Below are 19,190 nucleotides of genomic sequence, written 5' to 3'. Positions count from 1 at the left end.
GTGTGTAATTTGGATTGATACAGCTTAGCATATTGGATATTGAGGTCATGAAGGCATCTCTTAACACATGCCAGACTTAGATTAGTGTCTCTATCCCGGTAATGTAGGAATTTGGCTACAAATGTGCAAAGAGGTGCACCAGGAGGAAGAGATCTTGTGGGAATTCTATGGGCACGCTCCACCGCAAACTGAGAAGTAAAGGCGTCCCAATCATACATAGAGATCACTCAACGAGCGCCTTACTAAACGTGAACAGCTATTATTGAACTTGTTAAATCCATACACCTCCTTCAGTTTTTCTGCATATGGATAGGCTTTCAGCCCTCGGTCATGGAGTCAGTACCGGAAAAAGAAATATTAAGCATAAGAGTGTGATACTGTTAGAGATGAGCGGGTTCGGTTCCTCGGAATCCGAACCCCCCCGAACTTCAGCCTTTTTACACGGGTCCGAGGCAGACTCGAATCTTCCCGCCTTGCTCGGTTAACCCGAGCGCGCCCGAACGTCATCATCCCGCTGTCGGATTCTCGCGAGGCTCGTATTCTATCGCGAGACTCGGATTCTATATAAGGAGCCGCGCGTCGCCGCCATTTTCACACGTGCATTGAGATTGATAGGGAGAGGACGTGGCTGGCGTCCTCTCCGTTTAGATAGAGAGTGAGACACTTGATTTACTAGTAATTTAATTTTAGTAATTTTGGGGAGCATTAGGACTGGAGTACTCAGAGAGTGCAGAGTTTTGCTGATAGTTATACTAGTGACCACCAGTTTTATTTATTATTTAAAATCCGTTCTCTGCCTGAAAAAAACGATACACAGTCACATACCATATCTGTGCTCAGCCTCAGTGTGCTGCATGATTGATAATATCATCTATGTATATCTGACTATGCTGAGTGCTCACTGCTCACACAGCTTAATTGTGGGGGAGACTGGGGAGCAGTTATAGCAGGAGTACATAACAGTGCACACTTTTGCTGCCAGTGTGACTGACCAGTGACCACCAGTATATTGTCTGCCTGAAAAAGTTAAACACTCGTGTGGTGTTTTTTTATTTTATTCTATAAACGCATTCTGCTGACAGACAGTGTCCAGCAGGTCCGTCATTCATTATATTATAATATATACCTGCAGTAGTGATATATATATATATTTTATATCATTATCATCCAGTCTATACTAGCAGACGCAGTACGGTAGTCCACGGCTGTAGCTACCTCTGTGTCGGCAGTGCTCGTCCATAATTGTATACCTACCTGTGGTGGGGTTTTTTTTTCTATCTTTTTCATAATAGTAGTTTAGGAGTCTGCTGACAGTGTCCAGCAGGTCCGTCATTATATAATATATACCTGTCCTGCAGTAGTGATATATATATATTTTTTATATCATTATCATCCAGTCTATACTAGCAGACGCAGTACGGTAGTCCACGGCTGTAGCTACCTCTGTGTCGGCAGTGCTCGTCCATAATTGTATACCTACCTGTGGTGGTTTTTTTTTTTTCTATCTTCTTCATACTAGTAGTTTAGGAGTCTGCTGACAGTGTCCAGCAGGTCCGTCATTATATAATATATACCTGTCCTGCAGTAGTGATATATATATATTTTTTTTATATCATTATCATTTAGTCTATACTAGCAGACGCAGTACGGTAGTCCACGGCTGTAGCTACCTCTGTGTCGGCAGTGCTCGTCCATAATTGTATACCTACCTGTGGTGGTTTTTTTTTTCTATCTTCTTCATACTAGTAGTTTAGGAGTCTGCTGACAGTGTCCAGCAGGTCCGTCATTATATAATATATACCTGTCCTGCAGTAGTGATATATATATATTTTTTATATCATTATCATCCAGTCTATACTAGCAGATGCAGTACGGTAGTCCACGGCTGTAGCTACCTCTGTGTCGGCAGTGCTCGTCCATAATTGTATACCTACCTGTGGTGGGTTTTTTTTTCTATCTTCTTCATACTAGTAGTTTAGGAGTCTGCTGACAGTGTCCAGCAGGTCCGTCATTATATAATATATACCTGTCCTGCAGTAGTGATATATATATATATTTTTTAATATCATTATCATCCAGTCTATACTAGCAGACGCAGTACGGTAGTCCACGGCTGTAGCTACCTCTGTGTCGGCAGTGCTCGTCCATAATTGTATACCTACCTGTGGTGGGTTTTTTTTTTCTATCTTCTTCATACTAGTAGTTTAGGAGTCTGCTGACAGTGTCCAGCAGGTCCGTCATTATATAATATATACCTGTCCTGCAGTAGTGATATATATATATATTTTTTATATCATTATCATCCAGTCTATACTAGCAGACGCAGTACGGTAGTCCACGGCTGTAGCTACCTCTGTGTCGGCAGTCGCTCGTCCATAATTGTATACCTACCTGTGGTGGGGTTTTTTTCTTCTATCTTCTTCATACTAGTAGTTTAGGAGTCTGCTGACAGTGTCCAGCAGGTCCGTCATTATATAATATATACCTGTCCTGCAGTAGTGATATATATATATTTTTTTTATATCATTATCATCCAGTCTATACTAGCAGACGCAGTACGGTAGTCCACGGCTGTAGCTACCTCTGTGTCGGCAGTGCTCGTCCATAATTGTATACCTACCTGTGGTGGGGTTTTTTTTTCTATCTTCTTCATACTAGTAGTTTAGGAGTCTGCTGACAGTGTCCAGCAGGTCCGTCATTATATAATGTATACCTGTCCTGCAGTAATGATATATATATATATTTTTTATATCATTATCATTTAGTCTATACTAGCAGACGCAGTACGGTAGTCCACGGCTGTAGCTACCTCTGTGTCGGCAGTGCTCGTCCATAATTGTATACCTACCTGTGGTGGTTTTTTTTTTTCTATCTTCTTCATACTAGTAGTTTAGGAGTCTGCTGACAGTGTCCAGCAGGTCCGTCATTATATAATATATACCTGTCCTGCAGTAGTGATATATATATATTTTTTATATCATTATCATCCAGTCTATACTAGCAGACGCAGTACGGTAGTCCACGGCTGTAGCTACCTCTGTGTCGGCAGTGCTCGTCCATAATTGTATACCTACCTGTGGTGGGTTTTTTTTTTCTATCTTCTTCATACTAGTAGTTTAGGAGTCTGCTGACAGTGTCCAGCAGGTCCGTCATTATATAATATATACCTGTCCTGCAGTAGTGATATATATATATATTTTTTATATCATTATCATCCAGTCTATACTAGCAGACGCAGTACGGTAGTCCACGGCTGTAGCTACCTCTGTGTCGGCAGTCACTCGTCATATATAAGTATACTAGTATCCATCCATCTCCATTGTTTACCTGAGGTGCCTTTTAGTTGTGCCTATTAAAATATGGAGAACAAAAATGTTGAGGTTCCAAAAATAGGGAAAGATCAAGATCGACTTCCACCTCGTGCTGAAGCTGCTGCCACTAGTCATGGCCGAGACGATGAAATGCCATCAACGTCGTCTGCCAAGGCCGATGCCCAATGTCATAGTACAGAGCATGTAAAATCCAAAACACCAAATATCAGTAAAAAAAGGACTCAAAAATCTAAAATAAAATCGTCGGAGGAGAAGCGTAAACTTGCCAATATGCCATTTACCACACGGAGTGGCAAGGAACGGCTGAGGCCCTGGCCTATGTTCATGGCTAGTGGTTCAGCTTCACATGAGGATGGAAGCACTCAGCCTCTCGCTAGAAAAATGAAAAGACTTAAGCTGGCAAAAGCACAGCAAAGAACTGTGCGTTCTTCGAAATCACAAATCCACAAGGAGAGTCCAATTGTGTCGGTTGCGATGCCTGACCTTCCCAACACTGGACGTGAAGAGCATGCGCCTTCCACCATTTGCACGCCCCCTGCAAGTGCTGGAAGGAGCACCCGCAGTCCAGTTCCTGATAGTCAGATTGAAGATGTCAGTGTTGAAGTACACCAGGATGAGGAGGATATGGGTGTTGCTGGCGCTGGGGAGGAAATTGACCAGGAGGATTACATAGAAACATAGAAACATAGAATTTGTCGGCAGATAAGAACCACTTGGCCCATCTAGTCTGCCCCTTTTTTTTTTTTTATATATTATTTTTTTTTTATCACTAACCTTATTTGTTCCTTATTTCTTTGTAAGGATATCCTTATGTCTATCCCATGCATGTTTAAATTGCTCTACTGTCTTAGCCTCTACCACCTCTGATGGGAGGCTATTCCACTTGTCCACTACCCTTTCTGTGAAATAATTTTTCCGCAAATTTCCCCTGAACCTCCCCCCCTCCAGTCTCAGTGCATGTCCTCGTGTCCTATTGCTTCTCTTCATTTGGAGAATGTTTCCCTCCTGGACTTTGTTAAAACCCTTCATATATTTGAAAGTTTCTATCATGTCCCCCCTTTCTCTTCTCTGCTCCAAACTATACATATTGAGATTTCTTAGTCTTTCTGGGTATGTTTTGTGATGTAGGCCATGCACCATTTTAGTTGCCCTCCTTTGTACAGTTTCTAATGTATTAATATCCTTTTGAAGATATGGCCTCCAGAACTGAATACAGTATTCTAGATGAGGCCGTACCAATGACCTATACAGTGGCATTATTACTTCTTTCTTTCTGCTGCTGATTCCTCTCCCAATGCAGCCAAGCATCTGACTAGCCTTCCTCATTGCCTTGTTACATTGCTTACCTGCCTTTAAGTCATCTGAAATAGTGACTCCTAGATCCCTTTCCTCCTCAGTAGTTTCCAGTATAGTGCCATTAATACTGTATTTAGCTTTAGGATTTTTGAGACCCAAGTGCATGATTTTGCATTTTTTGGCATTAAACTGTAATTGCCAGACTCTTGACCATTCCTCTAGTCTACCTAGATCCTCAATCATTTGTTTTACCCCACCTGGTGTGTCTACCCTGTTGCATACCTTTGTGTCATCTGCAAAAAGGCATACTTTCCCTTTAATCCCATTTGCAATGTCACCAATAAAGATATTGAAAAGCACTGGTCCAAGTACAGATCCCTGGGGTACTCCACTGGTAACATTTCCCTCCTGTGAATGCACTCCATTTACCACAACTCTCTGTTTTCTATCCTTCAACCAAGATCTTATCCATTCAATAATCCTAATATCCAATCCCAAACTTTCAAGTTTATTTAGCAGTCTGCGATGTGGAACTGTGTCAAAAGCCTTACTAAAGTCAAGATAAGCTATATCCATGGCTCCACCTTTATCCATCACTTTAGTCACACAATCAAAAAAGTCAATAAGATTTGTTTGACATGATCTTCCCCCAGTGAATCCATGCTGTTTGGGATCCAGTAAATTGCCGGATTTGAGATGATCTACAACTCTTTCTTTTAAGAGTGTTTCCATCAATTTCCCTACTACTGATGTAAGACTCACTGGTCTGTAGTTGTTTGCCTCTTCCTTGCTTCCACTTTTGTGCAGTGGGACTACGTTTGCTCTTTTCCAGTCCCCTGGAATTTCTCCTGTAGCTAATGACTGGTTGAATAATTCTGTCAATGGTGCTACCAGCACCTCTTTAAGTTCTTTTAGTATCCTTGGATGTATCCCATCTGGCCCCATAGATTTGTCCACTTTCAGCTTTGAGAGTTCTGTTAGGACCTTCTCCTCTGTAAATGTACTTGTTTCATTTTCCTGAATATCCCTGCAACTTAACTGTGGCCCCTTCCCCTCTCTTTCAGTAGTAAATACTGAGCAAAAATAATCATTAAGATGATCTGCTATTAAATTGTCTCCTGATGGTGAGGTGGTTTGTTTAAGTCAGGCACCCGGGGAGACACCTGTTGTCCGTGGGAGGAATATGACCATTGACATGCCTGGTGAAAATACCAAAAAAATCAGCTCTTCGGTGTGGAAGTATTTCAACAGAAATGCGGACAACATTTGTCAAGCCGTGTGTTGCCTTTGTCAAGCTGTAATAAGTAGGGGTAAGGACGTTAACCACCTCGGAACATCCTCCCTTATACGTCACCTGCAGCGCATTCATCATAAGTCAGTGACAAGTTCAAAAACTTTGGGCGACAGCGGAAGCAGTCCACTGACCAGTAAATCCCTTCCTCTTGTAACCAAGCTCACGCAAACCACCCCACCAACTCCCTCAGTGTCAATTTCCTCCTTCCCCGGGAATGCCAATAGTCCTGCAGGCCATGTCACTGGCAATTCTGACGAGTCCTCTCCTGCCTGGGATTCCTCCGATGCATCCTTGCGTGTAACGCCTACTGCTGCTGGCGCTGCTGTTGTTGCTGCTGGGAGTCGATGGTCATCCCAGAGGGGAAGTCGTAAGACCACTTTTACTACTTCCACCAAGCAATTGACTGTCCAACAGTCCTTTGCGAGGAAGATGAAATATCACAGCAGTCATCCTGCTGCAAAGCGGATAACTGAGGCCTTGGCATCCTGGGCGGTGAGAAATGTGGTTCCGGTATCCATCATTACTGCAGAGCCAACTATAGACTTGTTTGAGGTACTGTGTCCCTGGTACCAAATACCATCTAGGTTCCATTTCTCTAGGCAGGCGATACCGAAAATGTACACAGACCTCAGAAAAAGACTCACCAGTGTCCTAAAAAATGCAGTTGTACCCAATGTCCACTTAACCACGGACATGTGGACAAGTGGAGCAGGGCAGACTCAGGACTATATGACTGTGACAGCCCACTGGGTAGATGTATGGACTCCCGCCGCAAGAACAGCAGCGGCGGCACCAGTAGCAGCATCTCGCAAACGCCAACTCTTTCCTAGGCAGGCTACGCTTTGTATCACCGCTTTCCAGAATACGCACACAGCTAAAAAAACCTCTTACGGCAACTGAGGAAGATCATCGCAGAATGGCTTACCCCAATTGGACTCTCCTGTGGATTTGTGGCATCGGACAACGCCAGCAATATTGTGTGTGCATTAAATATGGGCAAATTCCAGCACGTCCCATGTTTTGCACATACCTTGAATTTGGTGGTGCAGAGTTATTTAAAAAACGAGAGGGGCGTGCAAGAGATGCTGTCGGTGGCCAGAAGAATTGCGGCACACTTTCGGCGTACAGGCACCACGTACAGAAGACTGGAGCACCACCAAAAACGCCTGAACCTGCCCTGCCATCATCTGAAGCAAGAAGTGGTAACGAGGTGGAATTCAACCCTCTATATGCTTCAGAGGTTGGAGGAGCAGCAAAAGGCCATTCAAGCCTATACAACTGAGCACGATATAGGAGGTGGAATGCACCTGTCTCAAGCGCAGTGGAGAATGATTTCAACGTTGTGCAAGGTTCTGCAACCTTTTGAACTTGCCACACGTGAAGTCAGTTCAGACACTGCCAGCCTGAGTCAGGTCATTCCCCTCATCAGGCTTTTGCAGAAGAAGCTGGAGACATTGAAGGAGGAGCTAACACAGAGCAATTCCGCTAGGCATGTGGGACTTGTGGATGGAGCCCTTAATTCGCTTAACAAGGATTCACGGGTGGTCAATCTGTTGAAATCAGAGCACTACATTTTGGCCACCGTGCTCGATCCTAGATTTAAAACCTACCTTGGATCTCTCTTTCCGGCAGACACAAGTCTGCAGGGGTTCAAAGAACTGCTGGTGAGAAAATTGTCAAGTCAAGTGGAACGCGACCTGTCAACATCTCCTCCTTCACATTCTCCCGCAACTGGGGGTGCGAGGAAAAGGCTCAGAATTCCGAGCCCACCCGCTGGCGGTGATGCAGGGCAGTCTGGAGCGACTGCTGATGCTGACATCTGGTCCGGACTGAAGGACCTGCCAACGATTACGGACATGTCGTCTACTGTCACTGCATATGATTCTCTCCCCATTGAAAGAATGGTGGAGGATTATATGAGTGACCGCATCCAAGTAGGCACGTCAGACAGTCCGTACTTATACTGGCAGGAAAAAGAGGCAATTTGGAGGCCCTTGCACAAACTGGCTTTATTCTACCTAAGTTGCCCTCCCACAAGTGTGTACTCCGAAAAGAGTGTTTAGTGCCGCCGCTCACCTTGTCAGCAATCGGCGTACGAGGTTACATCCAGAAAATGTGGAGAAGATGATGTTCATTAAAATGAATTATAATCAATTCCTCCGTGGAGACATTCACCAGCAGCAATTGCCTCCACAAAGTACACAGGGAGCTGAGATGGTGGATTCCAGTGGGGACGAATTGATAATCTGTGAGGAGGGGGATGTACACGGTGATATATCGGAGGATGATGATGAGGTGGACATCTTGCCTCTGTAGAGCCAGTTTGTGCAAGGAGAGATTAATTGCTTCTTTTTTGGTGGGGGTCCAAACCAACCCGTCATTTCAGTCACAGTCGTGTGGCAGACCCTGTCACTGAAATGATGGGTTGGTTAAAGTGTGCATGTCCTGTTTATACAACATAAGGGTGGGTGGGAGGGCCCAAGGACAATTCCATCTTGCACCTCTTTTTTCTTTCATTTTTCTTTGCGTCATGTGCTGTTTGGGGAGGGTTTTTTGGAAGGGCCAGCCTGCGTGACACTGCAGTGCCACTCCTAGATGGGCCAGGTGTTTGTGTCGGCCACTAGGGTCGCTTAGCTTACTCACACAGCTACCTCATTGCGCCTCTTTTTTTCTTTGCGTCATGTGCTGTTTGGGGAGTATTTTTTGGAAGGGCCATCCTGCCTGACACTGCAGTGCCACTCCTAGATGGGCCAGGTGTTTGTGTCGGCCACTTGGGTCGCTGAGCTTAGTCATCCAGCGACCTCGGTGCAAATTTTAGGACTAAAAATAATATTGTGAGGTGTGAGGTGTTCAGAATAGACTGAAAATGAGTGGAAATTATGGTTATTGAGGTTAATAATACTTTGGGATCAAAATGACCCCCAAATTCTAAGATTTAAGCTGTTTTTTAGGGTTTTTTTGAAAAAAAACACCCGAATCCAAAACACACCCGAATCCGACAAAAAAAATTCGGTGAGGTTTTGCCAAAACGCGTTCGAACCCAAAACACGGCCGCGGAACCGAACCCAAAACCAAAACACAAAACCCGAAAAATTTCCGGTGCACATCACTAGATACTGTATAAAAATTTAATAACATCACACACATAACATTTAACTAAAAACAAATTCCAAACATGAAACCACGCTAGTGTAGTGAAGACATAAACTGCGGGGGGCTGACACCCTGGGCATCGACAGAAGTCTTGGCTAATTACCGGCTAATTAAAGAAAACTGGCTCATAAAGATGTTCACATGTGAGTCCAAACAGGGTATATCACCAGGCTGCAGCACAGGGATTCCTCAGTCACAGGATTCTCACGTAAACCGGGTCAGTCTGCACTCCTCGTCGTCCACATATGGGGTCAGTCCCAAGTAGAGCACCCACGCGTTACGACCCTCCACGGGTCTTTCTCAAGGTCAGCTCAAATCTGAATGTCTCCTAAGGCTATCCATCCCGTTTAAAAGTACCATACTCAAATCCTATTGGTCCCAGCACAGCTGATCCCTATACATGTTTCAACTATGAGTCCGTGGATACATGTGCTAGGACTTCCCCTCATTATTCTTCAGAGTTCCTAGCAACCCCAATCACGTTCCGTATCCCAGATGACACGGCCTTCCGTTTCCGCCTCCCCGCAGACACGCACTCGCGTGCGTCATGCGTTCCACCCGCCTCATGCACTTCAGCTCCATCCGCTCTGAGGGTCTGGTCACATGATGTTACTACGGCTGTGCGTTAGATCCTCCTCCTGAGTGGCCAATCACGCGGCCTTTCATTCTCCCAGGTCACGTGACGGCAGATTGACAAGAGTCGTGCTGGCGTCACCCGTTGTCATGGTGACGCTTCGTATTTCTCAAAACGGGATGTAATATCTTGCGGGGGTAATGCTGGCATCTCTCAAAATCCCTTATCCATAGTCATTACATTTTTAAATGAACCTGATGAATCAAACAATTGTACATATTAGGAAACATGCAATGTATACACACATCAAAGGACATATAATATGTACACATTCATAGGTTTAAGCAGTGGCTAGGGCTTCAGCAAAGTCTACAAAAACCACTTCACCTCAAATTCTAGATTAAGACCTTTTGGTTGGAGGGTCCCCCACTCATAAATGGCCCTCATCTCTGCTTTAGCCAATTGATTTGGAAGGTCTCGCCTCCTCCAATGTCCTCTTACCCATTTCATACCCACAAAACGTCTAATGGCGGCTGTGGAGCACCCATGTTGTTTTTTAAAATGATCTGAAAGGGCATGTGTCTCAAGGCCCTTCTTAATATTCCTTAGGTGCTCTCCCAGTCGCACTTTGAGGGCTCTTGAGGTTCTCCCTGTGTAAAAAAGACCACAGTCACATTCTATCACATATACAACACTTTTAGTGTTGCATGTTATAAAGTCCCGAATGGTCAGCTTTTTTCCGTTAATTGTAATCTCACTTGTTTTGCTTTGATTTTCCATTTTTATCTCCCTACATGCTATGCAATTCATACACCTATGGAGCCCCTTATATGTTATTCCCACTGGTATAGTCGGGGGCATCGCACTGCGCACAAGGCAGTTACTTAAATTGGGGGCTTTCCTGTTGATACACTTAGGCCTAACTGGAAGGCATTGTCCCAAAACAGGGTCTTTTTGTAAGACCCCCCAATGTTTGGTGAAAATCTTTTCTATTGACTTATATTGGCCACAAAAAGTGGTCACAAAGGCCCATTCAAAGTTATCCTGCTTCCCCACCTGATCTCCCTTCTTCTTTCTCTCTAAAAGGGACTTCCTGTCGATCTTATCTGTGTCCTCTGCTGCTCTATTGACTATACTTTCTTTATAGCCACATGAGACAAATTTAGATTGCATTTCTTTTGCCTGATCCTGGTATACAGCTTTTTTAGAACAATTCCTTTTGACCCTCTTAAGTTGTCCCAGTGGAATGGTCTGGAGCCAGTTGGGGTGATGACAACTTGTGGCATTAATATAGCTTAAGGAGTCGGTGGCTTTGGTGTAAGTTTTTGTCTGAATAGAACCTTCTTCTACATATATCGTAATGTCCAAGAAGTTGATGGACTCTTTACTACTGATGAAATTGAACTCAATGGGGGAAATTTACTAAGCTCCCGATTTTGACCGAGATGCCGTTTTTTCATCAAAGTGTCATCTCGGTAATTTACTAAGCACTAATCACGGCAGTGATGAGGGCATTCGTAATTTTTTGCAAGTTCAGGTAAAAAATTACGAATGAATACACCATCGGTCAAAACGCGGCTGTTTAAGTATGAATCTCGGTCATTTACTAAGAAGTGCAAAGCAAAAAAAGAACAAACACTGCCGTGAAAAATTACAACTCGTAAAAAAGTGCTAAAAAAAACCAGACCTGCTTTTTTTATTCGTGATTGGATAGGCATGCACGGATCCATGAGATCCGTGCATGTATATCAGTGGGAAGGGGTGGGAAAGTTGTTATTTTATTAAAAAAAATTGCGTGGGGTCCCCCCTCCTAAGCATAACCAGCCTCGGGCTCTTTGAGCCGATCCTGGTTGCAGAAATATGGGGAAAAAATTGACAGGGGTTCCCCCATATTTAAGCAACCAGCATCGGGCTCTGCGCCTGGTCCTGGTCCCAAAAATACGGGGGACAAAAAGAGTAGGGGTCCCCCGTATTTTTAAAACCAGCACCGGGCTCCACTAGCTGGACAGATAATGCCACAGCCGGGGGTCACTTTTATATAGTGCCCTGCGGCCGTGGCATCAAAAATCCAACTAGTCACTCCTGGCCGGGGTACCCTGGGGGAGTGGGGACCCCTTCAATCAAGGGGTCCCCCCCCCCCAGCCACCCAAGGGCCAGGGGTGAAGCCCGAGGCTGTCCCCCCCCCATCCAATGGGCTGCGGATGGGGAGGCTAATAGCCTTTGTTGTAAAAGAAAAGATATTGTTTTTAGTAGCAGTACTACAAGGCCCAGCAAGCCTCCCCCGCATGCTGGTACTTGGAGAACCACAAGTACCAGCATGCGACGGAAAAACGGGCCCGCTGGTACCTGTAGTACTACTACTAAAAAAATACCCAAAAAAAGACAAGACACACACACCGTGAAAGTATAATTTTATTACATACATACACACATACATACATACTTACCTTAAGTTCCCACGCAGGTCGGTCCTCTTCTCCAGTAGAATCCAAGGGGTACCTGTTGAAGAAATTATACTCACGAGATCCAGGGGTCCAGGCTCCTCGGGAAATCCAGGGGTAATCCACGTACTTGCATAAAATAAGAAAACGGAAAGCCGAGCCACGAACTGAAAGGGGCCCCATGTTTTCACATGGGACTCCTTTCCACGAATGCCAGAAACCCACTCTGACTGATGTCTAAGTGGGTTTCTTCAGCCAATCAGGGAGTGCCACGTTGTAGCACTCTCCTGATCGGCTGTGTGCTCCTGTACTGAGTGACAGGCGGCACACGGCAGTGTTACAATGTAGCGCCTATGCGCTCCATTGTAACCAATGCTGGGAACTTTCTGCTCAGCGGTGACGTCACTTTAGGTCAACCGCAGGGCAGAAAGTTCCCAGCATTGGTTACAATGGAGCGCATAGGCGCTACATTGTAACACTGCCGTGTGCTGCCTGTCAGTGAGGACAGGAGCACACAGCTGATCAGGAGAGTGCTACAACGTGGCACTCCCTGATTGGCTGAAGAAACCCACTTAGACATCAGTCAGAGTGGGTTTCTGGCATTCGTGGAAAGGAGTCCCATGTGAAAACATGGGGCCCCTTTCAGTTCGTGGCTCGGCTTTCCGTTTTCTTATTTTATGCAAGTACGTGGATTACCCCTGGATTTCCCGAGGAGCCTGGACCCCTGGATCTCGTGAGTATAATTTCTTCAACAGGTACCCCTTGGATTCTACTGGAGAAGAGGACCGACCTGCGTGGGAACTTAAGGTAAGTATGTATGTATGTGTGTATGTATGTAATAAAATTATACTTTCACGGTGTGTGTGTCTTGTCTTTTTTTGGGTATTTTTTTAGTAGTAGTACTACAGGTACCAGCGGGCTCGTTTTTCCGTCGCATGCTGGTACTTGTGGTTCTCCAAGTACCAGCATGCGGGGGAGGCTTGCTGGGCCTTGTAGTACTGCTACTAAAAACAATATCTTTTCTTTTACAACAAAGGCTATCAGCCTCCCCATCCGCAGCCCATTGGATGGGGGGGGACAGCCTCGGGCTTCACCCCTGGCCCTTGGGTGGCTGGGGGGGGGGGGGGACCCCTTGATTGAAGGGGTCCCCACTCCCCCAGGGTACCCCGGCCAGGAGTGACTAGTTGGATTTTTGATGCCACGGCCGCAGGGCACTATATAAAAGTGACCCCCGGCTGTGGCATTATCTGTCCAGCTAGTGGAGCCCGGTGCTGGTTTTAAAAATACGGGGGACCCCTACTCTTTTTGTCCCCCGTATTTTTGGGACCAGGACCAGGCGCAGAGCCCGATGCTGGTTGCTTAAATATGGGGGAACCCCTGTCATTTTTTTCCCCATATTTCTGCAACCAGGATCGGCTCAAAGAGCCCGAGGCTGGTTATGCTTAGGAGGGGGGACCCCACGCATTTTTTTTAATTATTTTACAGTGTTTAATTAAAAAAAAAAAAAATAAGAACCCCAGCACGGATCACACAGATCCGGCCGAGATTGATTGTAAAAAAAAACGGCAGTGTTTTGCTAATCACTGCCGTAAAAATAGGTTAAAAAAAACGAATGACATCGACATCGGAAGAAAAGAAAAACCCGAATACGACAGCTTAGTAAATCCATCGTAATCAATTCAAAAAGTTGCAGTTTTACACTGTCGATGTCATTCGTGATTGAACTTTGACCTTTTTTCGGAAATTACGAATCTTAGTAAATTTACCCCAATGTTTAATGAATTATCGTTCAGATACACACAGAACTCTTTCAAAGAGCTCTCATCTCCTTTCCACAGGAAAAGCACGTCGTCTATATATCAGGACCACGATACCAGGTTCGCCCCGAACTGATGGTCATTCCAAATATGTTCTGTCTCCCAACTCCCCATGAACATACTGGCATAGCTCGGGGCGAACCTGGTACCTATCGCGGTCCCGACCTTCTGCAAATAGAAGTCATTTCCAAACGAAAAGTAGTTATTATTAAGTATGAATGCCACTCCTTCTAGGATAAACTCTTGTAGACCTCTATCCAGGTCACTTCTCTGTAGAAAGTTTCTGACGGCTTTTATTCCTTCGTGATGGTCAATAATTGTGTATAAGGACCGTACATCGGCCGTCACCAAGATGTAATCATCCTGCCATGTGATCCTTTCTAATATTCTTAGGGCATCAGTGGTGTCTTTTAAATGAGATTTATTAGTCAATACCAGGGGTTGGAGGTATAATCTATGAGTTCAGACAAACCTGCTGTAATAGAGTGTATCCCGGATACTATAGGTCTCCCCGGAGGATCATTAATGTCCTTATGGACCTTGGGGAGCACATATAGCACCGGGGTCACTGGCTCAGGAATGATGAGGAATTTTTGTTCTTTCTCACTTAATACTCCCCGTGATACGAATTTCTCTACCAGGGTGTCTAATTTATCCCTAATGTTCACCGTTGGATCAGACCTTAGTCTGTGATAGGTGGTTCTATCACCCAATTGACGTAGCACTTCTGACTCATATTTGATCTTATCCATTACAACCACCACCCCGCCTTTATCGGCGGGTTTGATCACCAGATTTGGGAGGTCCTTCAGGTTTTTAAGTGCCTGTCTCTCTTTATAGGTGAGGTTTGATTTCCCACTACTGGCATCGATCCTAGTTAGATCATCATGTACCAGTGTAAAGAAAGTTTCCAGAAAATTGCCTTTAATATGGGCTGGGTAGAAGATGGATCTGGGTTTAAAGGGGGTCGCTACCTCACGTTCCTCGACCATATTTACATCAGTCTCCTTGCTTAAGAAAAACTTTTTTACTGTTAACTTTCTTATATATTTTTGCAAGTCAACAAATGTGGCAAACTTATTCATAGTGTTCGAGGGGGCGTATTTTAAGCCCTTTTCAAGAACTGCAATCTCTTCCTTCGTAAGTAGGTGAGAGCTCAAGTTGAAAATTTTTACCTTCCCCTTCTCCAAATCAACACTATTGGTTCCCTTGTCATCACCATTATCCTTTTTTCGTTTCATCCTATCCTTTTTAAATTTCTTTCTTCTAGAATGTTGTTTGAGTTTCCTTCTGATACCCTCTTCCCTCTTCCCTCTTTGTTTACATGTAGTCATCTGTATCTGTTCCTGTTTCTGTCCCATCCTAAAAAAGGGGGTTTGTGGGGTATAATTTTCCTCCCTCAACATTTGAAATCTATTGGTCCCCCATGTTTCCTTTCTGGGGATCCCTTTTCCCCTATCACCTCCATCTTCCACATTTCTCCCTCTCCAATGGGGACGTGGTTCCTCCCTTCTATTGGTGTTTTTCAGCCTGGAGTCTGAACCCCCTCCTTCTCTATAATAGGACACACCTTCATTAGGATTGTCTCTATAATGAGGTGGTCTCTCCCTGAATCGTCTAAACGGGGGTCTATATCTCTTAGTGGGGATATTACCCCTTTTCTGTTGTCGGGGAGTCCAATTTTTATCCTGTATAGGGGTCCTCAAAACCCTATCAGGATATCTCCCACCATAACTCCTAGGTTCCTCACTTAGATCTCCCTTTTTGTCTGTTTCTTTTATTGTTTCACGTTCTTTAGTCAGGACTTTATCCCTTTGAAACTTTTTGACCTTTCGGTCCACTAATATTCTTTCATTTTTGCTGATGTTATTCTCTATCCTCTTCTCTAATTCTTTATATTCCTGCGTATCCGAGAAGGGTATAGTTAAGTCTCTCAGAGCTCTAATCTCCTCTTCTAATTTGCTCAACTCCTCTTTTCTGTCCCCAATTATAAGGGTCATTAAGGAGATGGAGCATTCCTTCAGGATGGATTCCCACCCTTTCTTGAAGCTCTCACTCGCCGTAGTAAAGGATGCATTTTTTGTGATCACAAGTCCCTTAGGAATCATCTGGTGGGAGATATATCTCTCCAAGGTCACTGTCTCCCGCCAGATCCGATTTTCCTTCAATAACACATTTTCCAATCTCCTCATAACATTCTCTAGATCCTCATCTATTAAGGGAGTAGATTCCCCCAGCTCATTAAAAGCTTTTTCTAAAGTTGTTTTTCTATTATCTCGATATTTAAACATGATTGCTGCACAACAAGGACTTCAAATGGAAAAGAGAGTAACAGTGATAGCAAGAGGAATGAAGTACCCAACAGTGCGCATAAGGCAGTGTTACGGTCCTGATGCTCAGGACAGGGGAGATCTTATGTAGTGAGTCCTGAGCACCAAGACGGAATGCTGGGATTGGGAAATGGGAAGGAAATAGCCCCTAGCACCCTACCTCCGTTGTCTTACCCGTGTTATCAACTCACGCCTGAACGACTATGGTTTCTTGGGCCCATGGCAGCCGCGTTTGAAGGGCGGATTAGGTCTGCCCAACTCCGATGCCCCCTCAGGTCTTAAAGAGAGACAAGGCGTGAACTGAGACAGGGTAATAACAAGGGGACCTCTAACTGAAACAACCACGCTAGGGGCTATAAACTACCTAAAAACTAAACGTATGTGCGGCACGCCGCCAAAGGAAAAGATATACAAAGAAACCACTGTCCACTCCCCTACACGGCACCGCCGAGTTCCGGGGAGGACAGTGAAAGCGGAAACCTCCGCAAATGCACCGATTCACAGTAAAGTAAACACTAAGCGGCATAGGCCGCAACACGCGGCAGAAGCCGCTACTCACGAAACCGGGCAATTACCCCAGATGACAGACAGGTTCGCAAGGACTAGAAGGATTCCCAGGACCGGCTTCGGACCTCCAAAGTACCAAAGGGCAGGGAGCAAGATCCACCAAACACGGCTGACAGGAACAGAGTTCTGCAAGGCAGGAACAGCATACAAGAAGCTATCACCGGCGGGGCTGCAGTGTGCTGGCTCACATAAAAAGGCCCTGCTGGCCAATAACAGGAGGGCCAGCAGGACCAGCCCCCAGACCCTAATTACTAGTTGCCGTGCAGCTGCCCTGCTGCACGAGCAACCTAATTAACTATTCTTAGCAACGGGGAACGCGGTCCACCTGTGGCGTCCCCGTTGCTATGCACCCGGCGGCCCTGCACGCACGGCGTCCTGCGTTGCCAGGGACCCGGCGGCTATCGTGCGCACGGCGTCCTGGCGTTGCTAGGCGCCGTGCGGGGGACAGGGAAGGAGATAGGTGCGGCGGCCTTGACCGCTGCTCAGTCAGGGCACGGCCGAAGACCGCCGCGCCTAACAGTACCCCCCCTTGAGGAGGGGTTAAAGAACCCCTAGAGCCAGGTTTCTGAGGAAACTCCTGAAAGAAAATCCTCTTCAGCTTGGGATCATGTAAATCTTTATCCAACACCCAAGATCTTTCTTCAGGGCCATAACCTTTCCAGTGGACCAAAAAATAGAGCCGACCCCGAGAAAGCTTAGAATCTAAAACCTTCTCCACCAAGAACTCTTGTTGCCCCTGAACATCCACCGGAGATCTACCCTGGGAAGTCCTCCGAGGAAATCTCCTGGAAGAAAAATACTGTTTTAAAAGAGAACAGTGAAAAGTATTGCCAATTTTGAGTGATCTCGGCAAGCGTAGCCGAAAAGCAACTGGGTTGACCTTCTTAATGATAAGGAATGGTCCAATAAATTTGGGTCCCAATCTAGCCGAAGGTTGTCGGAGCTTGATGTTGCAAGTTGACAACCATACCTTATCTCCCACCTTAAAAGTGCAAGGACGTCGGAGCCTATCAGAAAATTTCTTTTCTCGGATGGCAGCTTTTCTCAAGGCAAGGTGCACCTTTCTCCAAATTGTTCTGAGATGGGAGGTTAAGGTCAACGAGGAGACTGGAGAATGAGGAAAAAAAGAGTTGGCTCTAGGATGAAAGCCAAAGACTGAAAAGAATGGGGACTCCTTGGTGGAAGAATGACAAGAGTTATTATAAGCAAATTCGGCTAACGGAAGAAATTCAGACCAATCATTCTGGAGTTTGGCCGAGTACAACCGTAAATACTGTTTTAATGACTGGTTAACTCGTTCGGTTTGTCCGTTAGATTGTGGATGGTACCCAGATGTTAAAGAGAGTTTCATATTTAATGAGGCACAAAAACATTTCCAGAAACGAGCAATGAATTGCGGACCCCGATCAGAGACAATATCCCTGGGCAACCCATGGAGCCTGAACACATGACGGAGAAACAAGACTGCCAATCCTTGAGCAGAGGGTAATCGGGGAAGAGCAATGAAATTAGCCATCTTACTAAAACGATCTACTACCACCCAAATGACTCGAAATCCGGCTGAAAGAGGAAGGTCCACCACGAAATCCATGGATATATGTGACCATGGCCTGAGAGGAACGGCTAAAGGTACGAGTTGCCCGATCGGCAATGAACGAGGAACCTTATGCCGTGCACAAACCTGACAGGAATGGACAAATTCCCTTACATCTTTAGAAAGACTAGGCCACCACACCGAGCGAGAGACTAACTCCAAGGTCTTAGTGATACCTGGATGACCAGAGACTTTGTTGTCATGAAACTCAGCTAAAACAGTGCCTCTCAGAAATTCAGGGACAAAGAGACGATCAGCAGGAGTCGGTTTAGGAGCCTGCTGTTGAAGCTGGACTAACTGAGTAAATAAATCCTGTGTGAGGCCTGCCCGGATGACAGATGATGGAACTATGGGGGTAGTAGCAGGATGGTTATTGTGAACCGGAAGAAAACAACGTGACAGGGCATCAGCTTTAGTATTTTTGGAACCGGGCCTGAAGGTGATAATAAACCTGAAACGAGTAAAAAAACAATGCCCAACGTGCCTGCCGAGCATTAAGCCGTTTAGCTGACTCAATATACTGCAGGTTCTTATGGTCAGTAAACACTGTAATAGTATGCCTAGCTCCCTCCAGCCAATGCCTCCACTCCTCAAAAGCCCATTTAACTGCCAGCAATTCTCGATTACCAACGTCATAGTTGGATTCTGCGGAGGAGAATTTCCTGGACATGAAGGCACAAGGGTGTAATTCCTGAGACTCCGGATCTTCCTGAGATAGGATAGCCCCCACTCCAACCTCTGAGGCATCTACCTCGACTACAAAGTGGAGCTCCGGGTTAGGGTGCCTGAGAA

The sequence above is a fragment of the Pseudophryne corroboree genome, chromosome 2, assembly GCF_028390025.1.
Source record: "Pseudophryne corroboree isolate aPseCor3 chromosome 2, aPseCor3.hap2, whole genome shotgun sequence".
Lineage (NCBI taxonomy): Eukaryota > Metazoa > Chordata > Amphibia > Anura > Myobatrachidae > Pseudophryne > Pseudophryne corroboree.
This window is presented reverse-complemented; position numbering follows the sequence as displayed.